Consider the following 11,886-nt stretch of genomic DNA (forward strand, 5'->3'; position numbering starts at 1 on the left):
GTGTGTGGTGTGTGTGTGTGGTGTGTGTGGTGTGTGTGTGTGTGTGTGGTGTGTGTGTGAGTGTGGTGTGTGTGTGTGTGTAAATCTTCACTGTGAGATTCCATAGCACCTTCTGTATTTGTGGAGTAACAAATATTCTAGAAAAGTTTGTATACATTAAAAAAAAAATTTGCCCCAAAAGATGTTTTCAAAGACTATAATAATTAATCATCCCCATCTTGGTTTTTAATTTGATAGAGAAAACAGGATGTTTCAAATTACAAAATGGTCTTTACATCTCATTGACAAACCCTTCTTTTTGTTTAAATTAGTAGCAATTAACAGTATAGAACCTCTCCCCTGGCTGGCTGCTATATATAAAGACTCAACATGAGTCTTATATAAGGATAAAACTTGTAAAGAATAAGAATTGTGATAAATATATACCATAGAAAATCTCCGTTTTAGGGAAAACCGAAAGGGAAATGCCTGTGAATTAGGAGCATTTATCAATTCAGGAAAATGCTGATTCAATATGTGGGATATACATGCAATCAAACGAGCAGCAACTGCTGAGATTTGATGCGTTAATTTACTTAAGCCAGAAGGGCTCCTTTGTGAAAACTGTAATCACACCAAATATAAAAATATAATAAGATTTTATTGTCTAGTTTTACAAATTTAAAAAGGCACATATATTTTCTTATTTTACCTCAAAATAGCTCTGCAAAAAATATATAACAGATACGAAGTTTCTTAGACTTATTTTTCCTCAGTGCAAAAGGATATGCCCCAAATTAATTGGGTATACTATTTACTTGTCAAGGATGGAATTTTGAACATCATTCTGCTAATTCTGGCTCCAAAACTTCTTGCACCATGGTTGACCACTCGGTTTGGTACAGATAACATAAAGAATACAAGAGCAAGAAACGTAAAGTAAAACCTTTGTGTGGAAAAAGTAAATTTATGGTATAGAATTTGGTCAGGAATACTTCCTATTCAAAACCAGTCCTTAGTAAACTCACTCATATCCCATCCTTATTTAAATCAGCAAACAACCTAAAGGATATTAGAATATTAAATTAGAAGAGAAATAGGTGAGGTGAATAAATGCCTTTCCCTCTTTCAAAATCTCTAATGCACATTATAACTGAATAATAATAATTATAATTTTACTGTTTTCCAAAATCTGAAAAAGCTGAATATAGTAAACAATGTGTGAAAATAAAAGAGTCCCTCAGTGGATATGAATAAAAATTAGAATTGTTAATTGTTGGTGTTAAATTTAAACATACTTGAATTTATTTTGAATTGAACATAGAACACAGAAAAACAGATATTTCTACCCATAAAATTAAGGTCTCCAAGCAATAATTATGACTCAGCAAAAAAAAGACATGATAATTGTTAGACTATTTTTAAAATATACAGATTCATTTTGCTGCCATTTTTTTTCCAAAGCCAGAAAAATAATGAGCTTATCAACATGATTATTAGGAGTGGAAGAGAATACTATTTAATAAGTTTATCTTGCAAGCATACCAAAAATATTACATTAAGAGACTTGAAGAAAATACAAAAAGCACGAAAGAACAAAAGACAAAGCACCTTTATTAATAAAAGATGAAGAGTAAGGGTTGGTTGGTTTGCTAATGTTTATGAGTAGAAATTGCTGAACAAAATAGCACAAAGACCTTAAGTTACAAATACAGCAGCTAGGAAAAAGGATAAGAAATAATATCTAATCAAAATTCAGTAAATCAGAAAAAAAGTAGATGAAATAAACAGTTTCCAAATTATTTTTCAATAGAAAAGTGCAACATCAGGCTTTGGAAAGGTACATTTTAGGACGAAAAAGTTATTATTTCACTCAATTTTGTGCTTTCTTGAAATAACTTAATAAGTGTATAATGACTTACTATTTTCACTAAGATTTTGCTCAAATTTTTATAATTTACTTTAGATAAATTTGTTTAGGACTCAGCTCAAAATACCATGAATATATTAAATTACTCAGCCTTTGCATGATGTTAATGTGTTGGAACCTAAGTTAAAGTTCCACTTTGGGCAGGGGTCGCTGCGAGAGACCACTCAACTCCGAGATCACAGCAGAGAGACGCTTTAATTTCTAGCGCGCTAGGGTCCCTCGTGCATCAGGATGGCCAAGGGACCCCGAGTGCTGGTTACAGGCCGCTTATAAAGGCAACTCTTGAGGCGCGAAACCCAGACAAAGCTTTAGGCGCGAAATTCAAACAAAGCTTGAGGCGCGAGATGATTGGGGCTAGTCATGGCCCGAGCAAGGTGTCTCACTCCGATTGGTCGGGGTTTGTACGCGCGGGGGGGGGGGGGGGGGGGGGGGGGGGGGGGGGGCGGTTTTCTTCCTGGAATTGTTTTTCTGTTTGAATTCGAATTCCAGAAACATTGGGTGTTTTTCTTAGTCACTCATGGCCTATTTTCAAATGATATACACATACATTAAAATTTTGGGAATATTCAGGCTGTAAACCAATTGGTACGCAATTTTGGGTCCAGATGTGTATGTTTGGGTTCCTACCTATTTATTTCATCCACCAAGAGTGTATTGCGTGTCTCTGATATGCCACACATGGGTACAATATAAACTGTACTGTAGGATGAAACGTGATTATAAACAAAATCAAACCAAACAGGGTAAGCAGATACAGACTGATGAGGGTTACAGGAGCATTTTAATTAGAGGTTGAAAACCTGAAAGAAGTAAAGGATGGGGTGTGGCAGGTGTTCTGGTGCCTGCAGAGATGGGAAGAAGGAGGTTATCAGGTCATGGGGGTGCAGCCCTCAGGATGGGGTTTGTGCCCTTTTAAAAGAGGACCCAGAGTGTTGCGGGAAGTCAGGGACCTCGAACGGAGGGACCGGCTGAAGCTGCCGCAGAAGGACATAGGTTGTGAAGATTTCATGGACATTTATTAGTTCCCCAAATTAATACTTTTATATAATTTCTTATGCCCGTCTTTACTGTAATCTCTGAACATAAATTGTGAAGATTTCATGGACACTTATCACTTCCCCAATCAATAACCTTGTGATTTCCTATGCCTGTCTTTACTTTAATCTCTTAATCCCGTCATCTTCTTTGTAAACTGAGGAGGATATATGTTGCCTTAGGACCCTGTGATGATTGCGTTAACTGCACAAATTGTTGTAGAGCATGTGTGTTTCAACAATATGAAATCTGGGCATCTTGAAAAAAGAACAGGATAACAGCAATCTTCAGGGAACAAGGGAGATAAGACTTGGAGCCTGACTGCACCAGTGAGCCAGGCAGAACAGAGCCATATTTCTCTTTTCAAATGCAAATAGGAGAAATATCGCTGAATTCTTTTTCTCAGCAAGGAACATCCCTGAGAAAGAGAATGCGCCCTGAGGGTAGGTCTATGAATGGCCCCCTTAAGGCGGCTGCCTTTTATGGCCAAAGCTGAAGCGATGAAATAAGCCCCGGTCTCCTGTAGCGCTCCCAGACTTATTAGGAGGAGGGAATTCCCGCCTAATAAATTTTGGTCAGACAGGTTGTCTGCTCTCAAACCCTGTCTCCTAATAAGATGTTATCAGTGACAATGTGTGCCTGAAACTTCATTAGCAATTTAAATTTTGCCCCATTCTGTGGTCCTGTGATCTCGCCCTGCCTCCATTTGCTTTGTGATATTTTATTACCTTGTGAAGCATGTGATCTCTGTGAACCACACCCTATTCGTGCACTCCCTCCCCTTTTGAAAATTGCTAATAAAAACTTGCTGGTTTTACGGCTCAGGGAGCATCACGGAACCTGCTGACCTGTGATGTCTCCCCCGGACACCCAGCTTTAAAATTTCTTTCTCTTGTACTCTTTCCCTTTATTTCTCAAACCAGGCAAAATGCTTAGGAAATAGAAAAGAACTCACGGTTAAATATCGGGGGCGGCTTCTCCCGATACCAGAGAGAGCCATCACCCCTTCCCACACAGCCAGAAGGCGCCGGCCATGAACCAGGACCCTGTCCTCAGCAGACACCAAGTTTGCCATGCTTCGATCTGAGACTTCGCGCTCTGGAACTGTAAGGAGTAAATCTCAGCTGTTTATGAGCCACCAGCCTATAGTATTCGGTTAGCAGCCTGAATGGATTATGATGCGATGTGATCTTGGTTTTATTTTTCTCTGTTTTTAAAACATTATGAGAGACAGAGGTCTTCATTAAGCCATATGCACATATGTGGGTTTTTGTGTTGTATTTTATATATACATATGTAATTTTAGTTTTGGATACATGAATTCCAATCTATAAAGAAATATTAATATCAACAATTTTCAGATTTATCCTACCCAATTCATCCTTTTTATATGAAATGTTTTATCAGTCCTCCTCTTTGTCCTCTATTGAAATTAATAGATAATATAGCTGACCTAGACCTATCATAAAAAAGTAAAACAAATAAAATTTATAAATATGCATAAAAATTTTAAAAACCAGGACAGTTTTACAGCAGACCAGGCATGCATTGCCCTCTAATTGACCACTGTGTTCTACACTGAAAACAATGAAATTGTCGGGCGCTTGCAGCTTTACGAGGAACTGTTCTGAACACTTCTATAGAAACACAAATAGGAATTGTTTCAATAACAAATAAAAAGGCATCATGTCGTTGAAACTGGAGTTTTTTTTCAAGAAAAAGGAACTTGTGCTCAAGTTCATAATGAAAGATTGCACAGCATTTTCTCAACTTATTTTTGTGTGCTGAAACCACGTAAAAATTATTTATCTCACATGAAAAGGAAGTGGAGTCATATTCTGGACTCAGGTAGTTGCAAGAAGGTTTTCTCCTCTGCAGAAGGATTCAGAAGTTTTGCGGGCGTGGGGTGTGGTCCTGCAGTGGAAACCCACTCATCCAGGGGTGTGGAGCATCCCAGCATTGCTGTTCCTGACACTGTAAAGAACAAAATTTGCCCATAAAGTTCCCAAGCTTAGAGGGCAGGGGAGTCATCATTAAAAACCACCAGTTTAAGTAAAAATAATGTATTCTTTTGAATTGATGTGTCTCCGTGTGTGAATGTGCCTGTGTGTGATGTGTGTGAGTGTGTCGGTGTGGAGTTTGGGTGTATCACCTGTGTATATTTAAGTGTGTCTGTATGTGTAGTGTGTGTGGTGTGCATGAGTATATATGTAGATGTGTGTGTCTGTGAGAGGGTTGTGTGTATGTGGGGGTGTGTGTGTAGTGTGTGCATGTGTGTAGGGTGTGCATGTGGGTATATGTAGAGGTGTGTGTGTGTATGTAAGAGGGGTATGTGTGTATATAGCATGTACATGTGTGTAGGGTGTGCATGTGTGTATGTGTAGGGTTTCTGGGTGTCTGTGAGAGGTGTGTGTGTATGTCTGGGGAGTATGCATGCTCACATTGGTAAGACACTTCACTAGATTCATCGATGTTGAGGGGACCAAGATTACTCCTGCTCATGTTCTTTGCCCAACCTGGAAATCCTCATGGAAAGCCCATTCCCTTCCTTAATTCTATGAAACTTCAGTCTGTCTTGTGATGCTTTTCAATTCTCACGCATTCCAGAAAGTCAGTCCTGATTCTCCTGGTCCAAATGTTTCTTTCTCCTCTGCATTCTCTGGAAACTTAGACTTTATATCTACTGTTTAGCCATCAACATATGTCTTCCTTTTCCAAGTACATTGTTGGCTTCCTGAGGTCAAGGGCTGACTGTTTCTGTCATCCCCCAGGCTCTCACCTGTAATGGCAGGTGCAGGTGCAGGTGGGGGTTTCCTGTCTGTCATCATTGGATGCTTTCCTCGCACACGCAGCTCATCTCAGATTTGGCTTTATGTGGAATATTATCTCACGGGATGTGTGCATTGTCCATTTTCACAGCCAGCAGATTTGAAAAGAGGAAATAAAGAGCGCTGATTAAAAAGTATGAAAGTCATGGATACCTTTTTATTTTTTCAGATCAATAACAATGTAGCTCAGCAGTGCAACAGATTCAAGAAGCAATTAGATTCAACTGCTTCAGTATGATTTATGTGCATCATTAAAGGTCTATAAGAATTCATTAAGAAGTTACATAAATTGCCTTTATTCCTTACATCTGGGCTTCTTACACATACAGACATATACTTATGGAAGAAAATAAAGGCTTTCCATCACATTTTCTAACTGTAATCAAAATAAGTGGTTAGAAGCCTGCTGATATAAAGGTACTCATTTTTCCTAAGTTCACATGGGAAATTGGTAATTTCTTTTTTATTTATGCATTACATTTTTATTATAAATTTATTATGATATCATAGTTTGATTCTTGAAGGATGAAGTCCTTGCTTACTCACTAAAGGTGGTCAACTATCACAGCACTTTCTGAAACAATAAATTTGACATTGGAGTGAAAAGATTAGTCATATCTGTCACTTATTGAGACAAAAGGCTCTTGACAGCCTCAAAAAACTCACCCTCTTTCGCTTAACAAAGGAAACCCACAGTTGCATCCCTCCTACATTTTGAAATTAACACAAATGAGTGCAGCAATCTAAATGACACCTGCAATGTTCCCCCACTGTATTTCCACACCCTTTGCTCCTTGTGAGTCTGCGTCCCGCCGGCAGACCCATAAGTGCATGGAGACCTTCTCAATGTGTAGAAAGTGCTTTCCCACAATATCCCCGCTATTTATTATGTTTCTTACATGTACTTTTTCTCCAAAAACCAATTAATGTCCTTTGTTAATGGGACATCACCTCAACACAAGCTCAACCCCTGCAGGTATTAAAACTTCCCCTGTGCCACACTGAACTCAGCACAAAAGTCCTGAACCAAGCAGTAAATATAGTTGTGACAACTTTCACTCTAGGGTTTTGTATAAATAGATTTCGAAAGTCTTGGGCTCCACAGAATGTTCTGCAGTTCTAAACTTCCTATCTGAATGCATTTTGATTTAATGCAGCCAAGTGTACCAGCCTCAGATGCAAAGACCTAGTGACTAAAGACACTAATGCTAATTCGAAGCAAAGACGAGAGCAGAGGAGCAGATTTTGAGAAATGCAAAAATGGAAGGGGAAAGGTAATGCAGATGAGGAGAAAAAAGAAATCGAAAAGAGAAAAAATAGCTGTGCATGTGCTTACCTGTGTGTGTACTTGTGCACATACACAAGACCACAAAAGCCATGTGACAGCCTCTTATGAGAAAAACAGGGATGCATTTTCATTTGATTCTAATATCTACTGTAAAGCAAAATGTGAACCATTGCATAATTCAGCAAGAAAATTAGAATTCAGTCTAGTTTCTATAAATTAAGGGGCAGAGTTTAGAAGCCAGACCACACCAGCACCAAGAAGACGGACAGCTCACTCAGAGCTTCTGGCATGACTCTGGCATTGGAAATACAGATGAAAGATTTCTTGTCACTGACATAATTGCATTATTCAAGCTTTACGGTAAAGTCAGACTTAAGTTAATAACATTAATCTCCCCTTTATTTCCCTGGATCTTCTATGTGATTCCTAAGGTGTATAGATGTGCGAGGATGATAAACCAAGAGGGTTCCTAAAAGCACATGAGCCTCTGTGTTGATCGTGGGAAATCAGTGAAGAGTTGGTCCCACCAAATTAAGCCGTATTTGAATTTTTCTGGACTATTCCATGGCCTGGCTCACTCATTAGATACTGGTTTCATTTTAAAAGGAAAGATAATCTTATGAGCGTACGTTCATACCCAGAATAGGGCCTGGGGGGGCCAGGCTGTTATACGGGAAAGAAAGGAAATAGAAAGCCAGCCATGCTTCTGATGCTGTTTCCAGAAAGGGGTATCGGAATTGGTGAGAGTTGATGGTTCTTTAAGAACTCAGGGGTAGCCCCATTCAAGGTCTCCAGGATCAGCCACTGGGGGATGGGGGGTCCTGCATTTGGGTTATCAGGAGCCCTGTAGGTGATTCTCATGTGCCCTGAAATCCCAGAATCAGAGAACCGCTGCTCTAAGACCCTGCCCCAGGCTCAGGGCCCGAGGAAGGATGCTCTGGTTCCGGCCGCGGCCTGCTCACTCAGGTGACTGAATCACTCCACCAGCTCTGACTTACCACCCAGGCCCCTCTGTAGGACTCGGGCCCGTAGTGTACACATCCACCTTGCTGGAGGGATGCAGAGCCTGCAGTCAGGCACACGGAGGTGCTGAAGGGCTGTCTGGCTTGCTGTGTGGCCCAGGCATAGCAGATAGTCACACTATCAGACCATCAGAGAGTGAGGCTGTCCTTTGCACAGAAATGAGTATCATCACGTGTCTCTACAGAAAGAGAGTTTTCTGCACGCTGCCTTAGTATTGGCTTCATATACATAGAGGAAGATTCTATTTCAAATGCTTCTTGTCAATGATTTGAGCTCAGCTTGCTTGGAGTGTAATTTACCCAGAAAAATTTTGAATACAACAACACTGACCTTAGTAAGGACTTGCAAAAGAAGTGGCCAAATGCTCAAATATCTTATAAAATTAATTCCTCGAAAGCACGTATCTTCTCAATAGATAGGCTCTATTTATTTTTTCAAACGGAGCTTCCGTTTTGAGGACAAACACACTTCCTAATTTCAGCACGTCATCTTTTGTACTTCTCCAAGCAAGCTTACCATGCGCAGATATGCTCATTCATGTCACATGATGGTGTCACTCTGTGCATAAAAAGTCTACAGATTGGCAGTTAAAAAACAAATTATTGTCAATGAAAAGGACAATCATGCCACAGGAAGACCAAGAGTGAGAGCCCACCAGCCAGCACCCAGGGACCCTGCAGGGTGGTGCCTTCACACAGCAGTGAATTGCACACTCTGTTTTGTACCTGGGTTCATGGGACACTCCTAGAACTGTCCTGTGATCATGGAGGTAGGACGGCTCCCAGACACATGGGGGCTGAGACATCGGGTGCTCCACAGGAGAAGGAAATGGACCTGCGGGACAGGCCAGCAATGTGAAAGGGGCACGAATTGTATGGCTAGGAAAGCATTCACCATTGTCCCGTGGTGTATGTGACATTTAAAAGCATTGCTGTCACAGGAAAATAAAACGGGGAGAGTCTCTTGATTAGCTCAATACTAACATTCAGAATGCATGGCAGAAAGTTCTCTTGACAGTAGGGAGACAGATTAGCTTACTGACACACTTAATACCCACCTGGAATTCTGAAAGTATCTCCTGGGGAAAGATGGAAGTATTAAAGGAAAACTATAAAAATATTTTTCTGGCCAAGTAAGTGACATATCTCATTAGCAAAGTTAAATAGTTGGGTGTTTTTAAATTGTTTGCTCTGTTTTTATTATAAGTAGTTCAAATTCTGCAATATACTCACACAGTAAAAGCCCAAAAATCAGGATCTAGGCTGCTCTGTTTCCCAATGTAGTTTTACTGCCAAAATCCAATTTTCACAAGCCTTTGGTAGAGGTGGTTGTTAAAACAAATGCATGCAATAATCAGTAATACCTGGTGTTTTCCAGCTCTTTCACTGCTTTGTGCTGTGTATGTGTTTTTATTTCATTCTTGGAACCACCACTTAGAGGCTCCAGTTTTCTTTGTATTATAGGTGGTAAAATGAGGTTTGGGCAGGTGAGGTGACTTTCCCGGGACCCCAGGGCCGGCAGTAGCAGGCAGGGTTACAGCACGGGCTTTGCTGAGTCAGGGGCAGTGGCTCACCCTCCCCAGGGGGAAGTTACCTGCCCAGGGAGAAGCCCTGAGGATGCAAACACTGTCCTGGAAGCCGGGTGGATGGGCCGTCAATGCTGACCCCCTGGCTGACCACTCTGTGCATTGGGCACGTGATTCCATCCTAGGGGAGAAGGACCGTGATGTTTACCAGCAGCGTGGGGGTAACCGCCCCCATGATTAAATTACCTCCCATCGGGTCCCTCACATAACATGTGGGGATTATGGAAACTACAATTCGAGATGCGATTTGGGTGGGAACACAGCCAAACCACATCAACATTCAATGTTGCTACATGCCTTTTGTGGGCTTGATAGCTCATTTCTTTTTCCTTCTTTCTCTTTTTTCTTCTTTTAGTGACAAAGTCTTGTTCTGGCACCCAGGCTGGAATACAGTGGCATGGTCACAGCTCACTGGAATCTTGAACTCTACTCAAACAATCCTCCTGCCTCAGCTTCCTGAGTAGCTAGTACTACAGGTGCACCCTGCCATGCCTGGCTAATTTTTTTTGAAATGGGATTTCACTATATTGCCCAGGCTGGTCTTTAACTCCTGGCCTCAAACAATTCTCCAGCCTTCCTTCCCCATTAAGACCACTAAGACCCCTCTCACCACTTATCATCTCAACATCGCCATGGAAGTCCTTGCTAATTCAATAAGACAAGAAAATTGCGGTGGGGAGGGGGGCAGGGAGGTATATACACTGAGAATAAAAGGAATTAAAACTCTCTTTGTTTGAAGATGATAAAAATATCACTTAAAATCCCAAAGAATCTACAAAACAAACAACAAACAAAAAACTAGCTCCTGGACTCCTGGAACCATTAAGTAAGCAAAGTAAAGCTTTAAGGTACAAGATTAATATAAAAAACCAGTTTTTAAAAATACCAACAGTGGAAAATTGGAATTTGAAATTAAAAGCCAATGGCACTTATGTTATCACCAAAATAACAAAATACTTACGTCTATCAACAGTCTATCAAAAGATGCACCAGATCTGTGGTAAGAAAACTGCAAAACTCTGATGAAAGAAGTCAAAGAAGATCTAAGTAAATGGGGAGATGTTCCATGTACATATAGAGTAACAGTCAATATTGTCAAGAGAGCAGGAAAATAAAATACAACTTTAAAAATTTGAGATGCAGGAAAAGTAGTACTTTGAGGAAAATTTATAGCTATATATATGTATATATGTATGTGTATATATATAGTCAATTAACTTTTGACACAGAAGCAAAGGCATTAAAGTGGAGAAAAAATAGTCATTCTAAAAAATGGTGCCATAACAAACGGACACCTGCTTGCAAACAAAAAAATGGAATCTAGGCAAAGACCTTTCACCCTTTACAAATGTCAACTCAAAATGATCATACATTTTAAATGCAAAACTATAAAACTCTTAGAAAGTAACATAGGAGAAAATCTATGAGACCCAGTGTTTGCTAACGACTTCTAAGTATGACACAAAAAAGCATGGTTGATGAAAGAAAAAAAAAAAGGACTTCATTAAAATTAAAGACCTCTGCCCTGCAAAAGACACTGTTCATAAAACAAGAAGACAAGCCAGAGACTAGGAGCTAGCATTTTTAAAGGGCATATCTGATAAAAGACTGATACCCAAAAGATATACAAAGAATCCTTAAAACTCAGCAATAAGAAAATAACCCAATTTGAAAATGGACAATCTGTACATATCACCAAAAAGGACATGCTGATGGGAACTAAGTAAATGAAAGAGACTTTAGAAAAGTTCAAGTTAAAATAATGAGATACTGAACACACCTACTAGAATGGCTAAAATCCAAAGCACTGACAATACCAAACCCTGGTGAGGATGTGGAGCAACAGGAACTCTCATTCATGGCTGGTGGGAATGCAAAATAGCTTAGTGACTTTGGAGCAGTTCGACAGTTTCTTACAAAACTAAGCATATTATATGATCCAGTAGTCATAGTCCTAGACATCTACTTAAATAAGCTAAAAGCTTATGTCTGCACAAAAACCTTCACATGAATGTTTATAGTAGCTTTCTTCGTAATTGGCAACAAAGATTCCTTTAGTAGGTGAATGAATGAACAAACTGTAGTGCATTCGTGCAATGGAATGTTATTCAGTGATATAAAGAAGTGAGGCGAGGTGCCATGGCTCACATCTGTAATCCTAACACTTTAGAAAACCAAGGCTGGAGGATTATTTGAGGCCAGGGGTTCAAGACCACCC

Source organism: Theropithecus gelada, chromosome 8, assembly GCF_003255815.1.
Source record: "Theropithecus gelada isolate Dixy chromosome 8, Tgel_1.0, whole genome shotgun sequence".
NCBI lineage: Eukaryota > Metazoa > Chordata > Mammalia > Primates > Cercopithecidae > Theropithecus > Theropithecus gelada.